Source organism: Zalophus californianus, chromosome 3 (assembly GCF_009762305.2).
Source record: "Zalophus californianus isolate mZalCal1 chromosome 3, mZalCal1.pri.v2, whole genome shotgun sequence".
Taxonomy (NCBI): Eukaryota; Metazoa; Chordata; class Mammalia; order Carnivora; family Otariidae; genus Zalophus; species Zalophus californianus.
The window spans coordinates 175,824,549-175,842,680 of record NC_045597.1 but is presented as its reverse complement, the minus strand read 5'-3'; the positions used below and the strand labels follow the sequence as shown (position 1 = coordinate 175,842,680).

General features: G+C 57.7%; 1 protein-coding gene across 7 annotated transcripts in view; it reads left to right on the top strand.

Annotated features, from left to right (window-relative positions):
* Positions 1 to 949: 949 nt before the first annotated feature.
* TNS1 (tensin 1) overlaps positions 950 to 18,132 on the top strand; it is a 225,655-nt gene continuing 208,472 nt past the window's right edge. For all 7 annotated transcript variants that reach the window (XM_027590752.2, XM_027590751.2, XM_027590750.2 and 4 more), the window contains exon 1: positions 950 to 1,091. The gene's annotated coding sequence lies outside the window, so the exon portion shown is untranslated. The remainder of the gene's footprint in view (positions 1,092 to 18,132) is intronic.

Genomic DNA, 18,132 nt, shown 5'->3' with positions numbered 1-18,132 from the left:
TCGTCCCCACCAGGTGGCACAGAGAGGCTGTGACTGCTGCTTCTCCAGACTGCCTGGGTTCTGTCTCTCGGTGGAAGCGTGGTGCACGTGGGGAGAGCCCCCCTCCCCCCTGTATCTCCCTCTTCCTCCTGGTCCCCAGTGTCATTCTGCCCAACCCGGCACCCCCTGCTAAAAGAATGGAAGTGAAACCACCGTGAACGCTTGGATCCAGGACCGGGCCGGCTGGGTGGCCCCGCGAGGCCGTGGCCCTCCCACCCTGCCTATGCTCGGCCTCCTAGAGACTGGGGTCTTTCCACCTCCCGGTCCTCGTTTTTCCAGGCTGGGGTGCCCGACGGCGGGTACTGGGGGCAGTGAACAGAGGAGCAGGCGCCCGCGCAGACGACGGTTCCCCAGACCTCAGCAACCGCATGTAAACAGTGGCACACGCGGTGACCGAGCCCGGCTCTGCCCTCCCGCCGCCACTCCTGCCCGTCTCTCCCTCTCTGGGACTTGGTCTCCCCGCGCAGAGGCTCCGTCCCCCTCTCAGTCCCCCGGGTCCCCGCGTCCACGCGTCCGCGGTCTCTCCCTCGCTCTGTCTCCTATCTGCCCAGCCGTCGGGCTTTTTCTCGCCCTCCCAGACTCGGCCGGTCGCCGCCCGGGCCCCTCACCCCGCCGCCGCCCCTCCCCGCGCCCCCGGGACTCTCTCCGCCCCCGGCTGCTCCCTGGCGCCCGCGTCGCCGCCCCTCGCCCGGCCCGCACTCCCCGGCTGGCTGGCGGCGCGGGGCCAGGACGCTCCGGGTGGGGGCGCGCCGGGGGCGTCGCCGCCCCCCCCAGACTTGCGAGGCGCCCCCGGGCCGCGCGCTGGCCAGGGCGGGCCGGCTCCCCCCACTCCTCCCGCTACCCGCCCCGCGCCCTCGTCCCCGCCCCCGGCCCCCGCCCGCCGGGCGCCCGGCGGGATGGGCTGCACCGTGAGCCTGGTGTGCTGCGAGGCGCTGGAGCCCGGGCCCCCTTGCGGCCCCCAGCCGCCGGGGAGCCCCCCGGCCCCGGCGCGGGTCGAGCGCTGGGAGCCCGGGGCTTCCGCCTGCGCCGAGAGCGGGCGGCTGCCGCTTCAGGTAGGTCGCCGCGGGGCGGCCGGGGGGCGGGGGGGCGGGGAGCGGGTGGCGGTGGCGGGGCGAGCCCGGCTCACCTGGGACAAGTAGGGAGCCAGGCCCGGGAAGCGCCTGTTAGCCCGCAGTCGGGGTGGGGCGCGGGTGGGACCCCAGGTGAAGGGGCCGAGAGCTGGGCCGAGGTCTCTCCTGGGTCTCTTGTGTCCGCGGGAGGAGGCGGATTTAACCTGACGCTTAAAAGGGCAAATGGTTCAGGTGAGGTGTAGGAGCCACCCAAGTTGGGCAGGGCTGGGAGCTCTGGGGAAAGGCACTGAAAGAATTTATATCCCCTGAGCTGGTCCAGAGTTGACTGTGTGTCCTAGGGTAGCAGTGGCGGTGGTCGCCCACCTCTGTAGGCAGGAGGGAGGGCGCCTTCTGGACCAGGAAGGCCATAGCAGAGCAAGGGCTGACCTGAAGATGATCTGGGCAGCTGGACACCCCCCCCCCCCCCCCCGCGTTCTCATTTCTAGTAAGTCTTGGCATCTTGCAAGTGGGCAGCTGACCCAGAGGGTTGGGGATAGGCCTGTGCTGGGAGGCAGGTGTTTGTTCTGCATGAGGCGTCTGTCCGGGCACCACTAGGTGTGGGTACTAGATTTCTCCAAGGAGGAAGAGGAGGACAGGGAGACATTTGGGGTTACTAGGTAGGACTAGATAACTTGCTCTAGGCTACCTGCTTTATCCCAACCTACCTCCCTGTCTGGGGGCTGGGAAGTTTCCAGCCTCCTCAGATTTGTTTGCTGTGCGGGGTTTGGATTATGCTGGTGTCTTACATCCCTCCACCTGGAGCACACAGGGTTCGGGCAACTCAAAATGTACCATGTGGCTGTATCCCAGCCCTTCTTCCCCACACTGGGGCAACCCGTGAAGCCAGGGGTGTGTATGTGTGTGTGTGCCCGCACGTGCTGGTGACCCCTCTGCCTCACTTGACCAGATGTTCCTCCAAGGCAGGATGAGAGCGTATTCGTGGTTATACACAGTGCCAGGCATGAGGCTACATTTACCAACTGAACTCTCTGTCCTTCCTGAGCTCTAGCCCTGGTCATCATTGTGATGACTGATCATGGGGAGGAATAGGCTTGGTGGGGTGTAGTAGTTGTCTTAGACCTTGTAGTGGTGGCCCAGGGGGGATTCTGATGGGAGCCTGAGCTAGCTTAGTGCACCGTGGTAGGGTGAGGCCTTGGGGTGTCAGCTGGGTATCTCAGACTATTGCTTCTTAGTCCTGGCACAGGGGCAGAGGGTCTGGAGAGTGAAAGTGACCTGGCCCAACCTCCAACGGTCAGGCCCCTCCAGAGGTCATCAGGGCTTCTCCGCCTCAGAGCCTCATGAACCCTCCTCTGTCCTTGGAGGTTTCAGGCGGAAGTGAGTTCACAGGGTCCCTCCCTCATCTGTTCCTATCTCAGACCCTTCTTGACTTCACTTTCTCTGTCTCCCTACCTTCTGCACTCGAGATGCAGGCAGCTGGGGGCGGGGGGCCAGGCGGGCCACGTGAGGGTGGGAAGGGACAGGGACAGGGACAGGCAGTCGGGGCTGAGATGGAGGAAGAAGCCAGGGGCAGTGGAGGTGGGTGATCAAGGAGAAGGGAGAAGGGGGGGGTGAGGAGTGAGTGCGTGGATGTGTGACAGCCACAGGGACAGGGATGGGGACAAGTGTCTGTCTGCATTCGGATGAGCTGGTTTCTGAGCAGCCTCTTGAGAGTGCCTGGCGCTCGCCCATGACTCACCTCCTCCTTCATCTGCAGGATGAAACTCCATCCCAGCCCCAGCCCTTGCCCATGGCTCCCCTGGCCCTGGTTCCAGGGGGGGAAGCTGTCGCTGGCTGCTCTCTCCCCTCGCCAGGTCCCCCTGCCCCCATTTATCCCGCAACTCTCAGGAGACCCGTGACCCAGGAAAGAACAGCTGGGCGGCCTATCACTTCACTGGAGGAGGCGTTTACCGCGTTCTTGTGGCGGATAAACATCTCCTGGGCTCTCAGCTCCCCTCAGGAGTCAGGGCTTAGAAGTTACTCTGGCATCTGGGCTCCTAGCCAGAGCCCTCCCACTGACAGTCCTGCCACTGACATGCCATCATCACGGACTGTGTTCCCCCGTCATCCTCCAATAGGTACGCTAAGCCTCTCTCCTTGGGCCGCAGGCTCATATCACCTCTTCCACCCACAGCCTGCTCTCCCCCTCTCCCCTTGGGGCGGCCCCCTCCCACCCAGGCCACTTTCCCTCTTCCCCCTGCGTGCTGCCCCCAGCCCGGTCCCGAAGCAGACTGTCCTCTGCTCAGACCACCCTGCCTTCCCTCTGGTGGCCTGCTCTGTCCTCCCAGCCCCTGCTGCCCACACTGCTCTCCTCCTCCGTCCAAGACTTGTGGCCTGCTCCTCCTCTTTGCTCTGGAGAGGCCTGTCCACTCTGCTTCCCAGGCCTCAGAACCCCAGCTCTGGATTTTGGGGGCCTGGAGGTATAGGCCCTTCACCCCTCAGGTGGCCTCCTCAGGGTCCCATGATAGCCCTACGTCCTAAGCTCTCCTTTGGTTCCACATGTCAGCCTGCCAACCTCGGGAGAAGGGAAGGTGGGGTTTGGCAGCCCTCCTGAGCATTCCCGCCAAGCCTTCTCTGACCTGGGTGCCAAGGGGCCTGGGGGGCATCTCCAGTGCCAGCCCCGCCTCCTTGCTTTCTGCTGTATCCCAAGACAAGTGGGTGCTTGTCCGATGGTGGCAGAAGCTGAGAGGAGGAGACTCTGGATTGCTTCTGGCCCCTCTCTTGAAAAACCAGCCCCCCCCGGGTCAGTTGGTGTGGCTTCTGCCCAATCACCTAGAGCCCTGTTGAGTTTGGGAGTTCCCCAGGAGGCCAGGTCCTGCAGCCTCCCTTGTGTTCCTATTGTGGGGTCCTACACCCCTGATGGAAGTTTTTTAACTCTTTCTACTATGGGTTGGATTACTTCCTCTTTCTCTCTAGTTATATATGATCATAGACCCCCAGAGCTGGAAAGGATCTTGGTTAGTGGTTCTGAACCTTTTGAGGTCATAGATCTCTTTAAGAATCTGATGAAAGCTATGTATGTTCTTGCTAGGGAAATGTGCAGGGGCATGTGCACACACACACACACACACACACACACGTCATATGCCTCTTCAAGCCCACCTAGGGGCCCGATGCATCTCATACCTGCATTTCACAATGAGCACACTGAAGCCCAGAGAGAAGTGACTTGTCCATGGCCGCAAAACAAGTGAGTGGCAGAGTCAGGACCATGACCCAGGTGTCCTGACCCTCCACAAGTGGAAGTTTTGTTTCCAGAGGCAGCTTTGCCTTCCCCAAAGGCTGCCTGCAAAGGCCTGGCCATTCATTTATTCAACAAGAATTTTTGTGGGGGGTAGTTTGGGGTATTTATTACCTTAGCTTTTAATTGAGTTTATTTCATTGTAAGTTAATGTATTTTTAAAAATTTATTTTTATTGAGATACATTTGATGTGTAACGCTGTATAAGGCTAATAAGGTGTACAATGCGTCAATGTGGTATATTTATGTGTTGCCATATGATTACTGCTGCAGCCTCAACTAACATTTCTACAAGTCACATTGTTATCATTTTTTGTTGTTGTTGTAGTGGGAACAATTAAGATTTAGTCCTTTAGTCAAGAAGCATTTTTGAGCACCTGCCCTAAGCCGGGCATTGAGCTAGGAGCTGGAGATAAAGGCATGAAAGCAGACAGCCCCTGTTCTTGCCTTCAGAGGCGGTGTCAATCCAGCGGGACAGACAGAACAGAGCGCAAATGAATAGTTGCACGAATAAATGCATTACTGGAAACTGTACCATGGGAGAGAAGTAAGGGTGTCATGGGAGCCAATGGAGGGATCAGATTTCCACTGGGAAGGTGGGGGAAGCGCAAGCAGAAGGTAGGGAAGAGAAGCTTTCCCAGGGGGTGAGAACAGCACACTTGAAGGTCCTGAAACGAAGAGGTGTGAGCCCTTATAGCCTCTGACAGAGGCTTTCTCTGGCTGCTCCTGGCTCTCCATGAACCCTGCCATCCATGCCCTGTGGATATGGATAGGAAAGGGTGAGGCGCAAAGCAAGGAGACCTGCCTGGAGTAGGCGGTTGTAGTCATCTGGGTGAGAGAGGGTGGTGGTTTAGGTTAGAGAGGCGGCTGGCCATGGGGAGGGCTTAGGGGGTGAGGCCGAGCCTGATTCAGGCAGAGAAAGGACAAGGCCAAGAGGAGGAGATGGGCTGGAGATGGGTGGGGGCGAAGCGGAGGTGTGTATGAACCTGACCCCTTCATCTTCGGTGGCAGCTGCTAAGGCAGCATCAGGCACTCCTCCATTTTGGTCTAGTATCTTATAAATATGAAGTGTTTCATAATGCAGAGAAGCCCACGAACTTTTCCCAAACTGAACACACCCATGTGCCCATGACCCAGCACTCAGCCAACAGTGGAGCATTACCAGCATCCAGAAGTCTTTCTCCTTGCTCCCTCCCAGTCGCCAATTCCTCTCTGAGGGTTCTCCTGGCTCTCCTGACTTCTGACAACATAGATTTTCCCATTGTAGAGCTTCTTGCAAATGGAGTTATTTTGTACCTGATTTCTTTTGCTCAACATTAAGGGTGTGAATTTCATCCATTGTCTCACACATGCTTATAGAGGGTTCCTTCTCATTGCTGGGCAGTGCTTCACCAAGTGAAGATACATAGTTTATTTATCAATTCTGCTACTGACAGGCGTTTGGGTTTTTTCCGGTTTGGGGCTATTGTGAATAGCTTTGCTATGAACATTTTTGGCCCTGTCTTTTGGTTCTGCTTTCAGTTGGGTAGATTCATCCCTCTATTGTGATGGGTGTCTCTGGAAGACCCCAGCATCTCAAGAATCAGGGGCATCATTCTATAAAGGGAGCACTTCAGGCATTTTGGGGGATGAGAGACATCTTGGGGAAGGGGAGAGTCTCTAGCACCCTACTATGTCCCTTTGTAGTGACCCTTCTCATCTTTCCGTCCCTCTCAAGGTGGGGCTCAAGTGTAGGAAGGGAAGGGGGAAGAAGCTCTAGAGGCCCGCACTGGGGTAGGGGTGGGTGGGAGTCAGCTGACCACCTCTCTCGGACTTACCTACTCTCTAGGGCTAGGTCTGGGTCCCTGGTGGGGTCAGGAGGGTGTGAAGCTGAGGATGGGGCCATGCCTCCAACCTTCCCTCTTTCCCAAAGGGCAGGAAGCCAGCCGCTGCCTCCCTGTTTGATGTATGAACTTGCCAAGGGCCCCTGGCACCAGGACAGAGCATGGTGCCAAGGGCAGGCAAGCTATGGCAGCCCCTGGAGGGGCAGCGGCCTGTGGGTGGGAAGCGGAGGCTGCCATCTGCAAAGAAGCCAAGTGGTGGGGAGCAAAGGGAACACTGGCAAAATGTTCGGGGTTCAGTCCCCTTGCTGACTGTCCCAACTCTGGTCCCTGAGTGGACTCCCTCCCCACCAGACACAGCAGCCCTGGCACTTCGGGCCAGCCCCTCCCTCTCCCAGCCTGAAAAGTCCTAGGGCCCGGAGCAGAGCCAGGGTCTCCAAACCTCCCCCCGGGATAGGGGATGAGGGACTTTGGCTGTAGTGTTTCTTTTGGACCAAGGATGTGAGAGTGGTAGGGCACTTCTGGTGACGTCTCTTCACAAGTCTGTCTCCCCAGTAAGTCCGGGAGCCAGTGTGTTTTTTTATTTTATTTATTTTAAAAGATCTTATTTATTTATTTGTCAGAGAGAGAGAGAGCACAAGCAGGGGGAGCGGCAGGCAGAGGGAGAAGCAGACTCCCTGCTGAGCAGGGAGCCCGATGTAGGGACTCCGTCCCGGGGACCCGGGGATCGTGACCTGAGCTGAAAGCAGACGCTTAACAGCTGAGCCACCCAGGCGTCCCAAAGAGCCACTGTTTTTAGACCAGAGTTCAGTTTTTGAGAAATTTGGTATCTTAGGTACTTAGCAGAGGATGGGCTCAATAAGGGCTGCCCAGGGGAAGGATAGCCGCATATGAGACTGGGACAGGCAGAGACCCCAGAGAGGCGAGAGAACCCAGGGGGAGGCCGGGCACAGGGTCTGGCCACGGGCAGGTGTGGCCTGCTGCGCTGGGTGAGCTATCCTGCTTGGGAAGCTGAGATCCCTGCTCCACCTTGGGGCTCTCCCTGGGCCCGAGCTCCTCTGGGCACCCCATGGGTGGGTGTGGGTGTGGGGATGGGATGGGAGCGAGGATGAGACCACCGGGGTCAAGCTCAAACATGGTCGGAGGTCCACTGACGGAGGGCTTTTGGAGGTTTGGAGAGTGTGGGAGGGAGTGAGATACTGTGATCCGCAGGGGCCAGCAGGGGGTACAGTCACGAGGAGGCCCAGGGGGTTGTCCTGTGGCCTCTGTGTGAGTTTTGCCTCTGTCCAGCTCCTCTTTTCATTCCTGCCAGCACACCCGTCTCAGGAACTTCTCAAGGTCCCCATCAAACCCCGCTTCACCCCACTCCGCCTGCCCCGGCTGAAGCCAAGGAGTCAAGAATGCCTTGGTGTGTCCTTGGGCCCAATCCTCAAAGCCTCCTGGCAGAGCCTTCTGTCGGAAGTCCTGTGTGACATGCGGCTTCTGCACCTAGTAGAAGCTTCTCGGTTCTCCCTTGTCTGCTCCCCTCTCAGCAAATCTGCCTTGCCCCCCATCTGTCCCTCCTTCTCTTTTACCTGCCCACCCTTCGTCCTTGTGCCCATCACCTTTCCTCTCTCCCATTTACCTGCCCTCTGCCGAGTCCTGAGCACACACACTAGTCTTCCTCAGTAAGTCCTCACCCCCCCGTTCAGAGGCCCAGGTTGGCGGTGGGGGGAGGATGTCCAAACACATCATCGGGAGACAATATGCAGGAAGGCCTGGATAAGCTGTCCCCTGGTTCTAGAGCAAGGGGTGTCCTACTTTGCCTGGGGCTGTCTGGAAAGCCCTCGCAGAGGAGGTGACAGGCTGACCTGGGTCCTACAAGGTGACTAGGAGTTCACTGACACAAGGGAGGAAAGCTCAGGGGCTTGAAAGTATGTGGTGCCCTCAGGGAGCTGGAAGATAGGGTGGGAAGGGAGAGGTTGGATCAGAAGCTGGAAAAGAGGTGGGTCAGCATGGGCAGGGCCTTGAGTACCAAGCTAAAGAGTTTGGACTTCAGACTTATGTGGGTCATAGAAAGCCCCTGGAAGATTCAGCAGTATGTGTATGGGGAGGGGGTGGAGTGTGCCTTTTAAAACATCCCTGGCACAGGGTGGAGGATGGATGAGAGGTGGGTGCGGGGTGCCTGGAGCCAGTGATGGGTCTTTCTCATGTGGCTGGACCAAATCGGGATCTGTGTGTGTGCACGTGTGTGTGTGTGTGTGTGTGTGTGTGTGTGTATGCATGTGTGCAGGTGTACGGGTGCCCCTTGGAAGCTGGTTCCCCTTCTTTGTCCCTGAGTTCACTTCTCCCAACCCCTTCATCCCCTAACCAACAGCCTTGAGAACTCTGGTCCAGCAGGCCAGGGGTTAAGCTGGGAACTCACCTGGAGGACATACAGCTGGCTCTCTGCCATGTCGCTTTGGCTTACTTTTACCTGCTGCCCAGCCCAGATGTCACTCCCACAGAGGCTCGGGCAGGGGACAGGCCTGGCTTTGTTGGGACCCTGAGACCTGGCTGGGCCAGGCCTGTTGGCTCTGCCCTGCAAGGGATGGAGGATGAGGAATGGCAGGGCGGGGCGGGATGGGGGCTGCAGGGTCTGGAGTCCCTTGGCTGACACCTCTGGCACACCCTAGTCACATGCCCAAGGGGGGCGGCAGGGGGTGGTGGGCCAAGGATGGCAAGAAGTGGGCGCGGTTGGAAAGGGCTCCAGGGCCACCTTCTTCCTCTTCTGCTCCCCGTGGTCCCTGAGCTCAGCCCGTCCTTGCCCTGGGGAGGGGAGGCGCTCTTGCTCGTAGGAATCAGGAGTCTCCAGGGGGCCATTGTGCCTTCTTTCTCTCTCTCAATTTCAGCTTGGTTCTCTCTGCGTGTCCGTCTTGCCCACTCTCAGGAGTTGGCAGTTCCCTTTTCCACCTCTTTCTTTCCCGGAAGGCAGAAAGCAGGAGGGCTGGCATCTCTCTCCTAGAGGACCCAGTGTGGGGTGGTGGTGGCCCAGTGGACTTTGGGACCAAACTGTTGTCAGCTTTGGGCTTTGCCACTTCAGGGCTGTGCACCGCTGAGCGCAGTATGTGACCTCCCTGTACCTCGCTATCCTCTGCTGCCCTTAAAACACTTAGACCAGTGTGGGGCGTAGCGCTAGCGTTCCATGAAGGGTCGCTATTGTTGTTGCTGTTGTTATGGTTACTGAGCGGTTGTACTAGGCCGGGTCCTCGGAGAAACAAGCTGGGATTAAATGTGTAAGGATTTTATTAGGGGAAATGGCTGAGTGAAAGGGAGGAGCCAGGGGAGGCTGGGAGAGCCTTCAGATGGCCACTTAAGTCCCACCCTGAGTGAAGGGGAGGCCGAGGGAGCCCGGGTTGGATGGAAGTGTCCTAGACCTCTGTGCACTCCGGAGCAAAGCCGACAGGGAATCCATGAACCCAAGTTGGCCGAAAGTGTTGTGTCTGCCAGGAACAAGTCTGCTTTAGAATTGCCCCAGCACTCTGACAATGGTGGGGCCCCTCCGGAGGCTTGGCCTCAGCAAGCACAGTAGTGATTTCAAAGTGCACAGCTGGGGCCTTGGCCGGTCCGGCTCCCTGCAGCCGGAGGTCTGAAAGGTGCATTCTTGTGGCTGCCCCAGGGCCTGGAGACAGGGAGGAGGACAAGGTCTTCGGGCCTGGGGGCCCAGGGTGGGTTGGGAGGGGTGGAGGGGAGTGACCCATTGATGTGGCAGGAGGCAGCAGACTGGGGCCCCAGGCTGTCCTGCTCCCTTCCAGGCCTCGGCCTGCTGGGTCTGGCCTCAGGCTGGATCCTGGCTGTTCAGTTAATATCGCTTGTCCTAGTCATATTAAATGGTGTGCTCCTGCCTGGGGTGGAGCGACGAGCCACCTGGCCTTTGGTGCGGGCCTCTGTTCCCCTCCCCATCTTTCCTTTGTGCTTGGGGTGCCTCAGTGCCGAGGGGGGAAACAGAGGCATGGGTGCATCAGGCCAGTGAGGGCCTACCCCCGGGGGCATTCCAGACTCTGCCTTGTGCTGTTCTCTTCTTCCCCCCTGAACAGAGCCATCCATCTCCAAGTTCAGCCTGGGGAGGATGGGTAGCCTGACACCGCCCCTTACACTAGCCTTGGGTGTCCTCTGGGGCTGGCCGGAGCACGGGGCAGGGGTGCGGAGGGCAGGTGCCAAGCTGCGACACCATTAGGGGAATGAAGTTGGAGCAGGAGTGAGTGCTTCTGGGCACTGAGCTGAGGCCATCTGTGGGAGGTCGGAGCAGGCCCAGCCTGGCCAGACTGCCCCCTCCCCCCGCTGCCCCTATCGGCTCCCCACCATTGCAGCCGCTGGCGGACTGCACTGAGATGTGTCAGCCACCCAGGCGGCCTCTTGAACCCCAGCCGCTCAATATGCTAAGCAGGGCTAATTTATTCCTTTGCTTCTTAATGGAATTGCACAAAGCCAGCAGAGGGTGAGGTGGTGGAGGTAGCGCTGGGGTGAGGGGGCTCTCTGTGGTTCTTCTGCATTCTGAGGCAAGACCCCCGGGCTCCCTGGGGAACTCAGCACCACCTGGTCCAAGGCTTCAGCCCAGAGAGGCAGCCGGGTTGCCGAGGGAGCAGGGACTGGGGGACAGGCAGCTGGGCGAATCCTTGCTTACCGCTTCTTAGCAGGGTGCCCTGGAAAAGCTACTTCGTGTCTCTGAGCCTTCACTTCCTCACCTGTAAAATGGGGCGCACAGAGCCCACCTCGCCAGGCTGCTATGTGGAGCCAGCCTCACAGTCGATGCCAAGCCCTGGGACACCGTGGGCAGGCAGCAGTGTTCCAGCCTGTCCACACTCTGTTCTTGTTGGCATCTCCTGTCCCTTTTTTGTCACCCTCTGCAGTCCTGAAGTCTGAGGTCAGCTGGGGATGGGTGTTGGGGGAGGAGGCTGTTCTGGGAGCTCTGCTCTGGGGTGCAGGGATTGGGGGTGGGGGCAGGGGCAGGGGAGCTTAGAACACTACGGTGATGAAATGAGGAAGGGTTTGTGGTAGAAAAGCACGGGCCCAGGGTGTGGGCTGCTCTGGTCACAAATCTGGGCTCTGCTCCTGATAACTTTGTGAGCTCAGTTTCCTCATCTGGGAAATGGGAATGATAGCACCGACCTCGCAGGGTTAGCCAGGAGATTGGGGTGACTGATGTATGTCAAGCTTCTAGCACATAGTAGGCCCCCAATAAACATTAGTTTCCTTCTTCCCCTGGAAGGAGTCTCTGAGCTCATCTGGTTGATCCCTTCACTTGCTGGCCGGAAGCCTCACCTGGGAACTCCTCTCAGAAAGTAGAAGGGGAGGGTGGGAATGAGGGAGAGCCTTGGGCTTGGGATCTCTGACTTGTCTGGCAGCTCAGAGGTCACTTGGCGATAATGATAATAAATGTCCTTAAAAAGAGCCTTACGTGATGCTCGCAACAACCCTGAAAAGTGATGTGAGCAGGCATTGTTACCCTATTTCACGGATTGGGGTTGAGGCCCCGGGAGGTGACTTGTCAACAGCCCCCCTGCTGTTGGTGTGGCTAGGACGTGAGCCAGGAATCCTAAGGCCTCGTGCGTGTGCACAGGGCCTCTCTCCTGCTTCTCACCTGCAGGACAGCTCCCCCTCCCCCAATAGGACGGGTTGGGGGTGTGCAGTAGGAACAAAGGAACAGGTTCCTCTTGTTCCCACTGGCCTCTTTGGAGCGAGAAGCTATGATCTTGCTTGACTGTTCCATCCTTCTTCTGGGACCCCCCACCCCACCTGGGCCTGGCCTTCAGCCCTGAAGAAGGTATCCACCCTTCTCCAGCTAGACCCAAGGCAGCATAGGGAAGGGGATGGGAGATGGGGTGGTCTGTGGTCTCCCCACCTTCTCTGGGGATAGGGTGGTGTTCGGCTTATTGCTCCCTCACCTAGGCTGGGCAAGGAAGCCCAGCTACCTCTCTCTCAATGCCTCCAGCAGATTCGTACTTCTGACCACCTCCTCCAGGAAGCCACTTCCAGACCCTAGCTTTCTCCCTGCCCCCTGAGCCCATGGGGCACCCCCCTTCTTTTCCCCCCTCCTCCTAAGTTCTTCTGTGGCCCCTTGTAGCTGTGAGAACAGCTCCCCTTTTGCTTCCCAGACCCACTGTTGGGCATTTCCAGCTCTGGGGTCTCCCCTTCCTCACTCTCCCCCCATTTATCTCCCCCTCCGGGAGCCAGAGGCCCTTTGTGAAGTTCTTTGTGTGGATTTGAGCTCCCAAGGCTGGGCAGGGGGATAAAGGGACACCCCTCTCTCCCCTCTTCATTGTCCCATCACTGCCCAGGGGGCTGTGTGTGTGTGTGTGTGTGTGTGTGTGTGTGTGTGTGCGCGCGCGTGTGCACGCGCTCACGTTCATGTCTGAGCTTGGTGACTTTTATATGTAACTTGGGGGCCAGGAGGACTCTTGAAAGGAGTCAGGGATGCTGAGCAGTCTTGGGGCCTCTACTCCAAGGCTGAGAGGCCCTGGTGGGTGGAAGGAGACTAGGTGATTTTGAGAGGGCGATCAGGCCTGGGGTGTGTGGAGTGAGGACAAGACTCCGTCCCCAGGAGCGGGTGCTGTCCCCCGCCCACCTCTACCCAGCTCTCTGATTCTCTTGTCATTCTCTCTTTTTGTCTGACTGTCTCTCGTCTCCCTGCCCTGCCCCTTCCTGTCCTCCCAGCTCACTCCGTCCATGCCCACCCCTTGTTCTCAGCCTAGCCTCTGCCTCCTTTGGCACGGCCCCCGGTCCCCGAGGAGAGACAAGGCAGACGCCCTCCCCACCCCTCGATGCCAGTTCCAGGGAGACCCTCTCACCCACTGCTATCCCATTATCCTAGCCTTTTCTGGACTTCTGCCCCCAACTCAGCCCTCCCTGGCCCTGACTCCTTGCCTGGACTCTGCTCTTCCAGCCCCTCCCTAAGTCTGCGGGTGTCTCCTCCCAGGGGTGCCATTTCCGCAGCCTCAGCCCTGGCTCCCCTTTACCCTGGCCAGCCTGATGACCCCACAGTCTAGAATAACTCTGGGTGGCTGGCTGCCCGCTGGGGCCTGGTTAAAAATAGATCCATGCTTGGGGTGCTTTCAGGGCAGCCTGGGGCCGAGGCAGGGTCCACCCCACAGGTCCCTCATGGTCTCCTTGGGGGACATATTCTGCCGGGGCCCTGGGGCCTCCTCACCTCCCTGCTGCAGCCAGAAGCCTGGTTGGAGGGCCATGGGTCCCAGCAACACCTGGGAGGGACTTTCTGGTGCTGGTGGGTGACATATGGGCAGAGGGACGTGAACTGAGTGCTGGGATCAATCCAGGATTCCTCGCTGGTAAGTGTCAAGGGCCAGGACTTGAACCCAAGTCGAGACTCTCAGCCTGGAGGCATAGACACTCCAGCCTTAAGACGGTTTTGTTGCAGGAAGGTTAAGGCATGAATTCGCATTCCTAGCTCTGTACTTCTCTTGCCCTGGACCCTGAGCAGTGACTCGACCTATTTGAGCATGAGCTTTTCCTACCTGGAAGATGGGCCTTGCACCTCTCGGGGCTACTGCTAGGTGCATCTCTGCCGGGCCGGTGGTGGACAGGGCTCTGGGCGGGGGTGGGGTGGGGGGGTGGTCTACAGGCTCACCAAGCTGGCGGCCTCTGGCCAGCTCCAGCCCCGGGACCTGGACTCTTGTCTCTTCCTGGCCTCTTGGGTCCCTCACCGGGTCTGAGTCTCCGCTTCATCTGGTCTCCAGATCACTCCTGTCATGGACTCTGGGGCCCTGAGGGGTGTGCAGGGCTTCTTGGAGAGGAGAGTCTGGCCTGCTGCCTGTGTGTGCAGAGTGGGTGAAGGGGCAGGTATGGGCCAGTGCCTAGTGAGGGCCTCAGTCTGGGCTCTGTACTTTTCAGTTAATCCCCAAGAGCTGTTTGGTTTGTTTTCTGAATATTTATTTATTTATTTATTTATTCATTCATTCATTCATTCATTGATTCATTCATTCATTCATGCCTACTGTTCTTGTTTAGTAGATGCATCCTCTTCTCTGGCCTCTGTGAATGCCAATAACTTTATCTTGACGGTTTCTTCTCCCTGCTCCCCACCTGTTTCCTCCAAGTGGCTCTGCCTCTCTAGTTCTTCTCTGTTAAGCTTTCCCTGCAGTCTGGGTTTTTGGCTTATATTTCAAATGGGACCCTAATGGGTGGATGGTTTGCTCTGAGGGTGGGAACGGACCCACCAAGGGCTTCACTCTTGAGTACCTGGCCAGGCGGCTGCATTGGGGAGCATCCTGTCTATATCTGGGTCGCTTCTCCAATGTTCTACCTATCTTCTAGTTTAAGTTCACGTTCGCCCCCACCCCCAAAGTATCTGCCTCCATCAGTTCAGAGGCTTTGGAGGGTCCCGTGCCGAAGGGTCTGGTGGCTTCCTGGCTTTGGCTCTTCCTGCAGCCAGTTCAGGGTGCGGCTCTCTGGGGCTCACAGACCCTGCTCATCCGTCTGTCCTCCAGCTCCCAGAATTTTGATACTGTTGTCAAGGGTGATAAGTGTGCAGTAGCTAGCCACCAGTTGGAACAGAAGGGGTTTACTATCCCAGCAGCTGTAGTCCTTGCGCTGTGCTGAATGGCACTCTGCGGTTGGGTCTTCTCCTCTTTGATTTTATTTGTCTTCCCGGCTTTTTGCTTTAATTAAAAAAGAAAAAATCTTGCTGTTGTTTTAGAGGAGTTTCAAGAGGGAGTGCAAGTAAATGTGTGTACCCCGCTGGTCCACGGCACTGGAAGAATGCCCTCCTCTTCACTTCTCAGAGCTTCAGCTGCTGTCCTCTGCAGGAGAGCAAAGCGCTGGATGACTCAGTCGGTAGAGTGTCTGACTCTTAATCTTCGGGTTGCGAGTTCGAGCCCCATGTTGGGTGTAGAGATGACTTAAACATAAAATCTTAAAAAAAAAAGAAAAAAAGGAGCCCCGTTGGCAGGGAGAGAGGCTGTGTGGCTGGTCAGGAGGGCTGGAAGACACAGTCTTTCTGGGGACCCAGAGGCAGGGTCTTCTCTCTTCCTGTGTTAGCTATCACCTGTCTTGAGTATGGCCTGGGGGCCACTGACGGGGCAGGGATGTGTGAAGCCAGCTTGAAAACAGCAACAGGTTGGACAATTGGGAGCACTTCCCAGCCAACCAGGGTTGGGAAACCAGAGACCAGGATGATCTGGGCAGGCTGTAGGGTCTCCCTTTCAGAAGAACTTTAAGCCAGGAGGGACCCTGGTGGGCCTGGGCTGGAGGACATCTCCGGGGAGGCAGAGGGCTGACTGGGGGGATCCCAGGGGCCCTCGCTGCCTGTCTGCCCCTATAAGTGTTGATAAGTTCATTTCCCTTTGGCGGCCTCCCTTCCTCTTTTTATCAACAGAAAGCTTCTCTCCGTGGGAGGCAGGGTCCCCCTCCTGTGGGCTAGGGGACAAGCCCCTTGAGGAAGGAGGAAGTTTGGGGTGTGAGGGGCAGAGATAGGGGGAGCTCTGGGGGCCTAGAAAGAGACCCAAGGGTGGGGGGAGAGGCCCCCTGAAGCCCTCTGGGGCCCAAGGCTGGAGGGAAGGAGGGGCCGCCTGCAGGGAGGTGAGGGGCTGGGGGGCTGGAGGTGGTTCTTACCTCCACAGGACACACCACACACTGACGTCTCCTGAGGGTCAAGCATAGTCAAAGAATTCCCTGTGGGGCAACCTCGTTTGCATACTCTTTGCATCAGGCTTGTATGCCATTTGGGGTCCAAAATGGTCAGAAAGTTCCTTTAGCACCTACTTTTCTCTTGTCTGGGCGGTACTCAGCTCTACTCCCTTCATTCTTTTCTGTCTTGGTCCCCCACTCCTTGTCTACAGGGCCCCAGCCCTGGCCCTGACTCTCCAGGACGCTCACTTTGTCCCGCAGGGGCGTGTGTTTTATGTATGTGTGTGTCTGTTGCATGCGCCTCTTCTATTTCCAAGCCCATTTTTGCTTCTTTTCTAGCCCAGTCCCAGCCCTTTCTTACAAGCTTTCGGGAGCAATAATGGGGTTCCATTAACCTTTCCCCCGTCCCCAAGTTGCTTCACAAGTCCCGCGTCCCCTGCTCCCACCCTCAGCCTGTGCACCCTTCCCTCTCCTCCCAGACAGAAAACTTAAGGAAGGGGACAATTGGTACTAGACAGAGCCAGGTCTGCGTGGCCCAGGCAAGGCCTAGTTGAGGAAGAAGGGGTTTCTGAGGGGTTAGGAGTAGATGTCTGTATGGGAAGTGGTCCCCTACTCCAGGCATCTGAGATGGCCATGGATGGTAGCACTGAGTTTTGGTTTCTGCCAGAGAATCAGTACGGAGAGTGCTGGGCTGAGTGAGTCTAGAGATTTGGGGATCAGGGAAGCAAGGCTGGCCTATTTTCCTGCTGAGGAGAACAGGGACTTCTAATACTGAGGTTTTATGCTGAGTAATGGAAAGTTGAAGACTCAAACGTCATTTGAGGTTTAAAGGAGAGTGGGGAAGTAATGGAGTGAAAACAGGGACCTCTCTGTAGGTGTAGTGCTTCATTGGAAGTTCTGCCTGCTGTCTAACTTGAGTATCTCCTGCTTCAGGCCAGACCCATTTCCTCATGTTTATCTTCAGTGTGGGTGGGGAGCTCAGGAACTCACTGTTTTGCTTTTTTTCTTCGTTTTTTCTGCCTGAGAGGCTTCCCTCAATCCCTCTTTCTTCTTGAGTTCCGGCTTTTTCTGGGCTCAGGCGCCCCCATTCTACCTCTCCTCTGGCCTGCTTCCAACATCGCCTAACAATGCTGTCTTGGCTCATCCGGCTGGGACTCCTGGATCCTCTTCCTTGGGTGTCCATTCCCCAGATGGTGGTGTGAACTGTCTGTTCCAGACAGGGTGCTCTTGCCGAAGGTTCTAGTGCGGAGCATCTGTGTGGTGGGGGTGGGTGAACTTGCTTTGAAAGTTGCTTCGGGGTGCCCCTCCTGGCCCCAGTTTCTGAGATATTTGCCCAGTAGCTCCCCAGGGTGTCTTGATGACTCAGGTCTGGTGCCAGGCATTTTCACATTTAAGGCCATCCTGACAATTACCGCATGGGGTTAGGGTCCTTGGCTCCATTTTACAGAAGGGGAAACAGGCTCCGAACAGGGAAGAAATCTCTTCCAGGTCACACAGCCAGGTAAGAGTCAAGGTCGGGATTGGACCCTGGTCTCTGCTGGCTTCGAACCTGTATCCTTTCCTTTGGGAGGTGATGCTTCCCATAAGCTTTCTCCCAGCATGCTCTCCACAGCACTGGGAGGTGAGAAAGGCAAAGGCAGACAATGCTGGGCTCCCAGAGGGACTGTGCTCCAGCCTCGTCTGGGATGTCGCCTTCTGTCCTTGGGTCTGTCTCCTTACCCCCCCATGGCCTCGTGACTTGGCTCAGACATCCACAGGGCTGCGTCAGTAGCTTCCTCTTCTCTGGTCTGCCTGGGGCCCAGGCCTGCCCTGCTCTGCCCTGAAGCTAGCAGAGTGAGCATAGAACATGCCAGAAGCTGAACTTGAGTGGATCACAGAGAGGGCGTGGGACCCTTTGGGAAGCAGGAAGAGGAAGCCACCTTGTACCGTTCAGGTCCGGGGAGCAAATGGAAGTCTGCGGGGGCGAGGAGGGCCTCTAGCCTTAGGAGGATGCAGGATCTAGCTGGGGGGCACCAAGGTGCCGTTCCTCCGGCAGCTGTGGAGTGGTGAAGAGTTTGCGTCTGGTGGGGCTTGGGTGCCCTCAGGAGCTTGTTCGGGGCCTGGCCCCCTTGGGCCAGCTGGGGCCTCCTCCTAGTCGGGAATCAAGTGCCCTGAGAGTCTTGGCCCAGATCTGTCTCCTGACCACAGGGGCTGCAGCTGGGCCCTGGCGGGAGTCCCTTGCTTGCTTCTGGAGCCTGGGCATGAGGCCATGTCCCCTTGTTTTGTGCCTCGGTTTCCCTGGCTGGCTGGCAGGTGGCACCTTCCACTTTCTCTCCTCTTTCATTTC